Raw genomic sequence first — 12,762 nt, 5'->3', positions numbered from 1 at the left:
AAACGGCAAGTTTCACTAAATATGGGACAATTAGAAGTCTATGAAATCACTGCACATTTCACAGTATTCGGTGTATATGGAATGACTGTAAGAGTTGATAATCACACTTGAATTAGCAGAGCATGTATTTGGATTTCCTACAAACTTCGTATTCGGTATAACATAACTTATGTGCATTTGAATGTCTACAAGCTCCAAGATAAAATAATCACAAATATATAGGAATGGCATATCAGGCTTCACAACAAAACACTAAAGAGAATACACAACTGAATGGGATTAAAACACATTTATAAGAACTGTTTGATTTTTTTAATTAGATATTTTAACCACTATTGGTCTTTAAAAAAATAAAAATGCACCCTTATTTCAGTTACCTTAGTTGTTTGTGTCCTTTCATGGAACATTGGGGGAGATTTACTTAAATTGGAGTATGTGATGTTATGTTATGTTGTAAACCCCCCCTCCTAACTTTTACCTATAGATAAGCCTAAGGCACATTTACGTCGGCAGAATGGCACGGCTGGGCACATGCACATATAGGTACGTCCTGTGCTAGTGCCCAGCCGTGGGTCACGGGCCAGCGACCCGGTCCGAAGTTCAGTGACCGGGACCCGATCGCCGCTGGAGTCCTGCGATCGGTCCCCGGAGCTGAAGAATGGGGAGAGCTGTGTGTAAACACAGCTTCCCCGTTCTTCACTGTGGTGGCGTCATCGATCGTGTGATCCCTTTTATAGGGATACACAATCGATGACGTCACACCTACAGCCACACCACCCTACAGTTAGAAACTTGTGGTTAACTCCCAAACTGCAATCGTCATTTTCACAATAAACAATGCATTTTAAATGCATTATTTGCTGTGAAAATGACAATGGTCCCAAAAATGTGTCAAAATTGTCCGAAGTGTCCGCCATAATGTCGCAGTCATGAAAAAAAAAAAAAAAATTGAAAAAATGCAATAAAACTATCCCCTATTTTATAAACGCTATAAATTTTGCGCAAACCAACCGAATAAACGCTTATTGCGATTTTTTTTTTACCAAAAATAGGTAGAAGAATACGCATCGGCCTAACTGAGGAAAACATTTTTTTTTATATATTTTTGGGGGGATATTTATAATAGCAAAAAGTAAAAAATATTGAATTTTTTTCAAAATTGTCGCTCTATTTTTGTTTATAGCGCAAAAAATAAAAACTGCAGAGGGGATCAAATACCACCAAAAGAAAGCTCTATTTGTGGGGAAAAAAAAGAACGCCAATTTTGTTTGGGAGCCACGTCGCACGACCGCGCAATTGTCTGTTAAAGCGACGCAGTGCCGAATCGCAAAACCTGGCCGGGTCCTTTAGCTGCCTAAAGGTCCAGGTCTTAAGTGGTTAAGAATACATACTTTGACTGCTCGCCAGGGCCAGGTCCGATGCAGCGGTGGTCTGGGTCGCCATGTTAGAGACCCGCTCCCGATTTACGCGGCTCCAATGAGTTCTTTCCCCGTGTCAACATCTGCTAGTAGGTGAGTACGAAAACCATTGGCATCAGCTAGGCTTGGGAGGATATTAAGCAGGATTTCTCCCCGTTTTGCAGCAGAGCTCTGTGCCTATGCGTCTGGCCTGGTAGCCATCTTGGTCACGCCCCAAGAATACATACTTTAATATGTTTTTATTGAAAATACAGGAGAAACATACAACCAGTATTCTAAAGTTTTGACATAAAGTACAGCCAGTGTAGATAGTCATTATACAGACAAAATAGCAATAGTGCTAAAACATGATATACTCTACTCGCTGGTGTAGCTGGCCAAAGGCTTTGTGAGGCAGATATCAGAATTTAGAGCTTAGTGCCACCTTCAGTCATTTTTTCAACTTTCCATCTATTAAATATTCTGCTCTTGTTATTTTAACTTTGCATAGTAAAATCTTTTTTTTCTGCCAGTAAATACTTTGTGAGAGTTTGCCAGGAAAGGGAGGGGGGGGTGAGTCGTAAGAGGGCCAATGAGAGCTGCAGTTGGGCCTCTGTGTGTCTGTGTAAATCCAGGAAGTGAACAGGCAGCAGCTTCAGCTGCCCACAATTAAAATGGCTGCAGCCAGACTCGGTGGAGGGAGATTTCAGCAGCATATTTGGCAAGTACAGAATCACAGTATATATAAAATATGCAAAGTGGTTGGAGGGAAGCTTAAGAATGGCAAAGATGTTTTTATTACAAATTATGTGAGCAGACGGCAGTTCCTCTTTAATAAGGCTCACATGCAGCACGTATGCCTCCATGGAAGGCCAAGGTTTCAATGCGGACAGCAAGCTCACTGTGTGCTCTCAGAACATAGACAGCTTCTGATCTCTAGTAATGACCAGGAGCTGATGGGATTGATCATGTCACTGAAAGTGCACTTGGAAGTGCTGTCGCTTTAAAACTGAGGGGAAGATCTGAAATGAGGGGAAGCCCTGCTGATTTTATCATCCAATCATGTGCAAGTTAAAATGCTGTTTTTTTTTATTTTCCTTGCATGTCCCCATCTGATCTACAGCGAATGCACTTCCAAGTGCACTTTCATGTGCCCTAGCATGTGAACATTATGGGGGTTATTTACGAAAGGCAAATCCACTTTATGCAAAGTGGATTTGCCTTACGTAAATAACCCCCATAGTGTTCACATGATAGGGCAATTTTTTTCCCCCTGGGCGTAAGAGCTGGGTGAGAATGAGTTAATTATTAAGAGAATAGCAGTGCGCAAGACTTAATTTAAAAGTAAATTAAAATATTTGCAAGGGAGTGATGCTAAATGTAATATATATTGACGCTTACCAGTCATTAGATGTGATGGCTGCATTAATTTTTACTTCTTCATGACTTCATTTTCAGGAAGTACAGAAAACAGCTGCTGATCCTGCCAATAATGCAGTGTCCTTGTCACTTCCTGTGGGCTGAAATGAAAGTACAAAGAAGCTAAATTTTATTGTGTATACTACAAATCTGATTAAAGCGGAGGTTCACCGTTAGAGAGCACATTTTCCCCTTAGATTAATGCTCGTTTTGTCTAGGGGAATCGGCTATTGGTTTTAAAATATGATCCGTACTTACCCGTTTACGAGATGCATCTTCTCCGTCGCTTCCGGGTATGGGCTGCGGGAATGGGCGTTCCTTCTTGATTGACAGTCTTCCGAGAGGCTTCCGACGGTCGCATCCATCGCGTCACGATTTTCCGAAAGAAGCCGAACGTCGGTGCGCAGGCGCAGTATAGAGCCGCACCGACGTTCGGCTTCTTTCGGCTACGAGTGACGTGATGGATGCGACCGTCGGAAGCCTCTCGGAAGACTGTCAATCAAGAAGGAACGCCCATTCCCGCAGCCCATACCCGGAAGCGACGGAGAGGATGCATCTCGTAAACGGGTAAGTACGGATCATATTTTAAAACCAATAGCCGATTCCCCTAGACAAAACGAGCATTAATCTAAGGGGAAAGGGGCAACAATTAAATAAATGGGTGAACTCCCGCTTTAATAAACAATGAAATAGAGATGAACAAAGTCGCTGGAGGAGCGGGCTGTGTGTGTCTGCACCCAGCGCTCTCCTCCTTTACAACCCCCACCCCTGACACTGCAAAATGACAGAGAGCTTGTGCTGAGATCACAGAGAGGCGCAATTGATGGCTGTGTGTGTCAGAGCGGGTTGTGTAAAATCCTGCGCTCAATCCTGCCCCTCCCCACCTTCTGGCAGCAAGACAGTGGACCAATCAGTGGGAGGCTGGCGGAGGGTCATAGGACATGTAGTCCTTAAAGGAGTGTTGTACAATGGCGGCTATGGGTCTTGGACTTCAACACCTAGGATTCCCTGCAAACGGGAGGAGGAGAGGACAGTGTTTTCCAAGGCAACGTACCAGAGGTCTGGGAAGTCTAGTGCAGGTAGTCAGAGAGAGCAGACCGGTTGCTGGGATTTGTACACTACACCAGAGAGAGGACGGACCTGTTGCGGAGAACTGAGGCCGGGACTGAGTCACAGTTAGCCTGTGAATGGTTATCTGAGCTGGGCAGACATTGGATCTGTACGTGCCTACACTAGTGAGAGACTGAGCCTTTTTAGCACCCATGGAGCTGAGAGGATGAACCACAGAGAGTCAAAGTGTCTTGGGACTGAGCTGGGAGACCTTTTGCTGTGTGTGCCCACATCAAAGGAGGTCCTAATCATGAGGACTGAGCCCTCTGACCTAGCTAACTGCCAAGCATATTGGACAAGATTCATTGAATGTCAGTAGTGGTGAGCAGAACCTACAAAGCATAACCCCTTACTGTCCACAGTTAATGCCAAGGGAGATTGCTCCTTACTTGGCAGCCCATCAACCACCCAATTAGTACAGTCTTAAAGAGACAGCTTCATGTGCACCACCTTACAGATGGGCCCCAAGAATAGCTGGCTGAGTACTGCTAAACAGGTGCCAGGTATTTTATAGCCACCACCAGGGGCATGGCATGCACTCGAGCACTTTTATTTTTGGGTAAGTTAATGCTGACACTTTCAACCCGGTTTGTATCAGTAAAAAAATGGTTTAGCATTGCTGAAGTTCAGTTTGATTTCCATGTTATGGATCCATGCAATGTCTAACTTGCCTTGCCATAATACATCTAATTAATCTCATCATCAGGTTGCTTGTGGCCTATTTTCTGTGTATTATTGTAGAGTGGTAGCATACCAATGCTTAAGTTACACACGTGTGAGCAACACTTATAACTAGGTCAGTGGGGACCAAGTGGGTTAAAGTGGATGTAAACCGGAAAATGTTATTTTTATTTTTTGATGTCACAATGTACAGTATAAGATTTCCTATCATCTGTGCCCAGTCTCGCCACACATAGTTAGTCCAGCTCTGAGCAATCCTATTTTATTGTTCAGTGAAATAAAACGGACTTACAGAGAAAAACCCTTAGGCCTCTTTCACACGGAGCGGACCGTTTTTGTGTCCGCTCCGTGTGTCCGCAAAAGCTCAGCGGGGATCATCCGTAATCCCTGCTGAGCTGTCGGCGGATAGGGCGGTCCCCGCACACAGTGCAGAGACCGCCCTGTCTCTCCTCCGCTCTCCCCTATGGGGAATCGGATGAAGACGGACCGTCTGTCCGTCTTCGTCCGATCCGTTTCGTCGGACGGAAGAAAAATAGGGTTTTCTTCCATCCGAAAAACCGAATCCTGACGGACGCGGATGGTTGCGGACGTTAGCGGATGCATCATCCGCTAACGGACGCGATCCCATAGAGATGCATTACAAGTCCGTAAACGGACGAACGGTCTGTACGTCTGAAAGGGGCCTTAGTCCGTTCCGCCACCTTGCTGAGAGTGACAGGTTATTTACACATCTCATGCACTAGCCTGGAGACAGGCATTATTTTTTAATTCCAGGAGGCATGTATATCCTTATAGATCAGCACTATGGCAGTAGTTTAGAAAGAATGAGAGTGGGTTTACATTCACTTTAAAGAGTCGTGGCAGAATATTCAAGTGGGTCCTGCGGGGGTAAGCGCTACAGACACAATGGAGAAATGAGTGTAGTCATGAAGGGAAAGGAAGTTGGTTATTAGCAGGTAAAAGTAAAGGGGAAAAGGTTTAAGAGAAGTAAAATAATGTAGCCATCACAAATAAAAGACTGCATTATATAATATTTTTGTTTAGGTACGATTTAATCTTTATGGTATTACTTCTTAGCTGGGGGGGGGGGGGGGGTTAGCTTATAAGCATAAGTATTTAGTATTGTTTATTGAATCACGTGTATTACATGAAAACACTACATATAAATACATAGCCCCCAACTGTTCCTGATTTGGAACAAAGTCCCTCTGTCCCTGTATCCTCCTGATTTGTCCCTCATTATGATCTGATCTATATTAATTGTATATAAAATACACTTTTTATCTTTCAAAAAGCATTTCCCAGTTCTAAACTTTTTTATCCAATTTCTAAATTGCTGCATTTGTAAATTTTAAAAGCCAATATAAAATAATATGTATAAAAGGGGGGAACTTAAGCGCTAGCCAATACTCTCAATGTGAGGGGTAAAATTGTATAAACAATAACATAAGTGAATAAATAAATGCAGCTCAAATCTATAATGTGCTAACGACAAAGAATATAAAATGAATACGTTTAAATGATGAGCGCAAAAATAAGTGAATGGTGGGTATAAAAACAATGATAAAATAAATATGATCCCCAAGGGGAAAAAGCCAGTAAACGAATGAATAAAATACTAAATGTATATCAAATCACTCAAATCACTGTGACAGTGATGAACAAACAATAAAGCAAAGTGTCCTGTGTATAAAAAATAAATAAAAGAAAAATAAGTAAATGTCCCAATGTGATGATCAAAAACTTGTGCATCCAAATCAAAGTGTTTAAATACGATCCCACCGGCAGCCGGGCTCACGGAGCGCTTACCTTCCTGATGTATATAAACAGCGTATGGATGCTCAGATGGAGACTTAAAGCGGAGTTCCGGCCACAATTTTAAAAATAAAAACTTTTTAAATATGAATACCCCTGTAATACACAAGCTTAATGTATTCTACTACAGTTAGTCTGTAAACTAAGGTCCGTTTTGATAGGTTTTTACAGCATTTAGACACTTTATAAAACAGAAATTGACTGGGGCCATCTTAAGTGTGGGCATCATGAAGCCAGACTGTATGACTTCCTGGATTTCAGCCTCGCACATGCTCAGTGTTGTACAAGCAGTGTAATGGTTTCAGATCAGGTTTCAATAGCAACGGGAGTGTCAGAGGAAGTTACCGCCCCTTATCTATGCAAACCTCTCCTCCCCTCCTCCTTCCAGGAACCAGTAAATATACGAAATAATTTGTTCCTGTGCAGATATATCTACATAACAAGATGATATATATATCTCTTGTTATATATGTGGTGTGTATACATATACTAGACGTGTGCACTGTCAATAAATTCATTTTGTTTAGTTCCGTTTCGCATTATTAGCCGTTATTTCGTATTTTGTGCCCGAAACTCAATTCGGATTCGTACGCTCATAATGGGCACAGCAGGAGTACAGGCACAGGAAGTCAGCACAGAACAGGGATGGTGAGAACCCTTCATGAGGGGGTTCCCAGCCATCCCTGCACTGAGTTCCCGGGTCTGTACACCCGATGTGCCCCATTATGAGGGGTTCCCACCATCCCTGTGCTGAGTTCCCGGGTCTGTACACCCGCTGTGCCCATTATGAGGGGTTCCCACCATCCCTGTGCTGAGTTCCTGGGTCTGTACACCCGCTGTGTCCATTATGAGGGGTTCCCACCATCCCTGTGCTGTGCCCATTATGAGGGGTTCCCACCATCCCTGTGCTGAGTTCCCGGGTCTGTACCCCCCGCTGTGCCCATTATGAGGGGTTCCCACCATCCCTGCGCTGAGTTCCCGGGTCTGTACACCCGCTGTGCCCATTATGAGGGGTTCCCACCATCCCTGTGCTGAGTTCCCGGGTCTGTACCCCCGCTGTGCCCATTATGAGGGGTTCCCACCATCCCTGTGCTGAGTTCCTGGGTCTGTACACCCGCTGTGCCCCATTATGAGGGGTTCCCACCATCCCTGTGCTGAGTTCCTGGGTCTGTACACCCGCTGTGCCCATTATGAGGGGTTCCCACCATCCCTGTGCTGAGTTCCCGGGTCTGTACACCCGCTGTGCCCGTTATGAGGGGTTCCCACCATCCCTGTGCTGAGTTCCCGGGTCTGTACACCAGCTGTGCCCCATTATGAGGGGTTCCCACCATCCCTGTGCTGAGTTCTCGGGTCTGTACACCCGCTGTGCCCATTATCAGGGGTTCCCACCATCCCTGTGCTGAGTTCCCGGGTCTGTACCCCCGCTGTGCCCCATTATGAGGGGTTCCCACCATCCCTGTGCTGAGTTCCCGGGTCTGTACACCCGCTGTGCCCATTATGAGGGGTTCCCACCATCCCTGTGCTGAGTTCCCGGGTCTCTACACCCGCTGTGCCCATTATGAGGGGTTCCCAACATCCCTGTGCTGAGTTCCCGGGTCTGTACACCCGCTGTGCCCATTATGAGGGGTTCCCACCATCCCTGTGCTGAGTTCCCGGGTCTGTACCCCCGCTGTGCCCACTATGAGGGGTTCCCACCATCCCTGTGCTGACTTCCTGGGTCTGTACACCCGCTGTGCCCATTATGAGGGGTTCCCACCATCCCTGTGCTGAGTTCCCGGGTCTGTACACCCGCTGTGCCCATTATGAGGGGTTCCCACCATCCCTGCACTGAGTTCCCGGGTCTGTACCCCCGCTGTGCCCGTTATGAGGGGTTCCCACCATCCCTGTGCTGAGTTCTCGGGTCTGTACACCCGCTGTGCCCATTATGAGGGGTTCCCACCATCCCTGTGCTGAGTTCCTCCTGCTTCCTTCTTCCCCCAGCACAGCACATTGCCACCATAACATTGCCCACCGCATCATCCCCGGCACAGCACCCCGCATCGGCCCCAGAACCACAACCAGACCCAAATGTCAGTGCCCACCAGTGCATTATCAGTGCCCATTAGTGCGGTGACACCAGTTTATTATCTGTGCAGTGGCACCAGTGCCTTATATCAGTGCGGTGACAACATTATTAGTGCCCATCAGTGCGGTGACAACATTAGTGCCCATCAGTGCGGTGACAACATTAGTGCCCATCAGTGCGGTGACAACATTAGTGCCCATCAGTGCGGTGACCGTTAGTGCCCATCAGTGCGGTGACCGTTAGTGCCCATCAGTGCGGTGACCGTTAGTGCCCATCAGTGCGGTGACCGTTAGTGCCCATCAGTGCGGTGACCGTTAGTGCCCATCAGTGCGGTGACCGTTAGTGCCCATCAGTGCGGTGACCGTTAGTGCCCATCAGTGCGGTGACAGTTAGTGCCCATCAGTGCGGTGACAGTTAGTGCCCATCAGTGCGGTGACCGTTAGTGCCCATCAGTGCGGTGACCGTTAGTGCCCATCAGTGCGGTGACCGTTAGTGCCCATCAGTGCGGTGACCGTTAGTGCCCATCAGTGCGGTGACCGTTAGTGCCCATCAGTGCGGTGACCGTTAGTGCCCATCAGTGCGGTGACAGTTAGTGCCCATCAGTGCGGTGACAGTTAGTGCCCATCAGTGCGGTGACAGTTAGTGCCCATCAGTGCGGTGACAGTTAGTGCCCATCAGTGCGGTGACAGTTAGTGCCCATCAGTGCGGTGACAGTTAGTGCCCATCAGTGCGGTGACAGTTAGTGCCCATCAGTGCGGTGACAGTTAGTGCCCATCAGTGCGGTGACAGTTAGTGCCCATCAGTGCGGTGACAGTTAGTGCCCATCAGTGCGGTGACAGTTAGTGCCCATCAGTGCGGTGACAGTTAGTGCCCAGTGCAGAGTGGGGGAGGTACAGATGATCAGGCATACAGAGCACATCTCGGTCTGTGTAGATCTGTATGTGTGAGCACCGAATGTAGTACAGCCCCGCCTCCCTGCACTAGACTTGTAACACACAGTGCAGAGCGATGTTTCTATGTACACGGAGGCGGGGCTGTACAGGGAGGCGGGGCTGTACAGGGAGGCGGGGCTGTACTACGCTCGGTGTTCACACATACTGATCTATCAGACAGAGTGAGATCCGCTCTGTCTGTCTGATGATCTGTATCTCCGTGCACCGGAGACAGACGGCGGGGGGGGGGGGGTTGGCGGGGGGGACGGACGGACGGGGGCGGTGCTAGGACGGGGGAGGAGTTGGAGAGGGAGAAGAGGAAGGACACCACCTCTATGGGCGGCACTGCCCTCCCTCCCTCCCGCCCCCCGAGATGTATAACCACGGCTGCGATGTTGAGGCCAGCCTCCTGGGATTGATGACACACATCACCCAGGAGGCATAGCAGCGCTGGATGCGGCGGGGGGGCCATTCCGCCGCGGCGGGGGAATAAGACACTCAAAGATAAAAACGTGAGTATTTAAAAGAAAAAAAAAGACATCCCAAATGTATTTAAAGGGGCAGTGTTAAAACGAATGCTGATAAGTTGAAAAATAGGGTGGAACTCCGCTTTAAAGACCTTCCTTCTGCTCGGGACGAGCTAGTACAATCCTCTATCCTTTTGCCTGGAGAGCGTCACCCTCACTGTGTGTGGTCCGGGGCTACACCAAAATGGAGGCTCTGTACTCAAAGTATACACAAGCCATCGATCGGATGTGAAAGAAGGAAAGAAAAAGGAGCTCCAAATGGTGAAATATTTCTCAGCAAACAGTTTTTAATTGGTCCAAAAGGTGAAATGCTCAACATGAGCTAAAAAATCAAACGTTGAAACAGCGAGTATCAAATGTGCGGACGGAACGTCACGTCACTTCCGGTCACGTCTATACAGGGCCTTACGCGTTGCGTCACGTCACGTGACTTCATCAGAGGCTGGGGATTGGCTAGACGGACCCCCTTTATATAGGCTAATAGGCGGAAGTCAATAGCGGCCATTTTGAAGATGGGAAAACCCATCGAATCTATCGTGGCCATCTTGTGTATGGGAAACACATAGAAGGCGAGCACGCAAATCCATTAAAACCAAGTGTTGGCAAGCAAAGTGATGTGGAAACATCTTAATCCTCATAGTATCATCATGAGCTGCATGAGCGAATGATCTTTATTAAAATCTATATTTAAATACTATATATTTAATGGGTATATTAAAAACAAGGACTGTAAATTAAAATAGATTCCTGAATTAATTACATTAAGACCAAAATAGGAACCATATAGTGGATTGCACGGATAAAGTGCAGCAACCCCACAAACGGTTGTGTTTATGATTAACGTGGAGATTCACTCAATCACGTCAAAGGGAGGGATTTAAAGGAGCTAGAAGACTAGACCAACAGTGATGCTCAATCCCATCCTTTACAATAAAATGCATAAAAATTAAAAGTTGCTTTAAAATGCATAAAAATTAAAAGTTGCTTTAAAATGCATAAAAATTAAAAGTTGCTTATAAAACAGTTGACATCAAAGTCCACGTTTCATCCATCAGGCACTAATGTATGTAAAGTGTGTATCCATTGGGATTCCTTTTGGCTGATAGTTCTAACTAAATGTGCCCCTCTCCATGGTTTTTTGAACTTATCAATCGCCCAAAAGGATAAATCACGTGGATTTTTATTGTGGAACTTCTCAAAATGTCTACTGACATTGTGTTTGTCAGAACCCTTCAAAATATTCTTAATGTGTTCTTTAATGCGGACCATTAATGGCCTTTTGGTTCTGCCTACGTATTGTAAATTACATGTACACTGTAATACGTACACCACACCCTCAGTGTGACAGCTAATGAAATCTTTTATGGGATGCATTACATTGGTGTGTGTACCCAAAAATTCTGTTCTCTTTAATTGAGGACCCCTTGCGTGCAAACATGCAAAACAATATTTGCACGGAAAGAAGCCCTTTTTATTAAAGAACGTGTACCCACTCCTAGGAGGAGGGTCAATCACGTTTTTAACCAGCATGTCTCGAACAGTCGGTGCTCTTTTATAGATAATGTTCGGTCGAGCAGGCAGAATCTTTTTCAGATGTTTGTCTGCTGTCAATACATGCCAGTATTTTTTGAATACCTTTTCCACATCCTTATGCTGGACATTGTAGTCCAGAATGATAACCGGTGCTTCCATTTTGCATTGTGTTTTGATGTCTCCTCGTAACATTGAATTCCTGTCAAGTCCTGCTACTGTTTGAATTTGTTGCTGAATAAAATGTTCAGAGTAGCCTTTCTTTTGGAATCTATCTCCAATGAATTCAGCTTGAATTAGAAAGTCTGTTTCCTTCGTGCAGTTCCGCCGAATGCGTACTAGCTGCCCTTTCGGGATATTTAATAGCCATGATTTATAATGGCAGCTTTTTAATGATAAATAGCTGTTGGTGTCAACGCTTTTGAAATGTGTTTTGGTAAAAAGCGATTTCTCTGTAATCGTGATGTCCAAGTCTAGAAAGCTAACGGTTTTCTCACTAATGTTGACCACCAACTTAATGTTTTGGTCATTTGAATTAAGTCGTGTGAAGAATTCTTCCAAAGAATTTTTTGAACCTTTCCAAACAATCAGCACATCATCGATGTATCTTTTATACAGGATTAATTCTGGTGGGGTGTTGAAATACACTGCATTTTCTTCCCACTGTGCCATAAAAGCATTGGCCACCGACGGAGCAAATTTTGCCCCCATGGCAATGCCTGTTTGTTGATTGTAATAAGTTTGATTATACCAAAAATAATTGGATTTTAAACAGAACTCTAAACACTTAATCAAATATTTACGTTGCTTACAGGCTAAAATGGTGTAGTTCTTCAAAAGCCACTTGGTTGCACTACAGGCTTGATGATGTTTCACGATAGTATACAGAGATGACACATCTGCAGTGGCCAGTATTGTATTCCCTTCTGAGACAGGTATTTCTTCTAGTATTTGAAGAACATGTTTTGTGTCTCTCAAATAGGCCTTCGTTTGCTGAACTGCTGGTTGCAAGAAATGGTCCAAATATTGACCCATCCTTGCAGTCAGGGAATCAATCCCATTGACGATCGGCCTACCCGGAGGATTATTCTTATCCTTATGTAATTTCGGGATAGTGTAAATGACAGGGATTCTGCAGGTTTCAGGCAACAAATAAATGGCCTCTTTTTTATTTAAAATATCCTTTTTCTTGCCTAAATGAATGAGTTGTTTTAGTTGTGTTTTATATTTAGCAATGGGATTTCCTAATAGTTTTATATAGGTGTCCTCATCTTCAAGTTGTCTAA

Source organism: Rana temporaria, chromosome 9 (assembly GCF_905171775.1).
Source record: "Rana temporaria chromosome 9, aRanTem1.1, whole genome shotgun sequence".
Taxonomy (NCBI): Eukaryota; Metazoa; Chordata; class Amphibia; order Anura; family Ranidae; genus Rana; species Rana temporaria.
The sequence above is the reverse complement of the archived record's forward strand: the minus strand, read 5'-3'. Positions refer to the sequence as shown.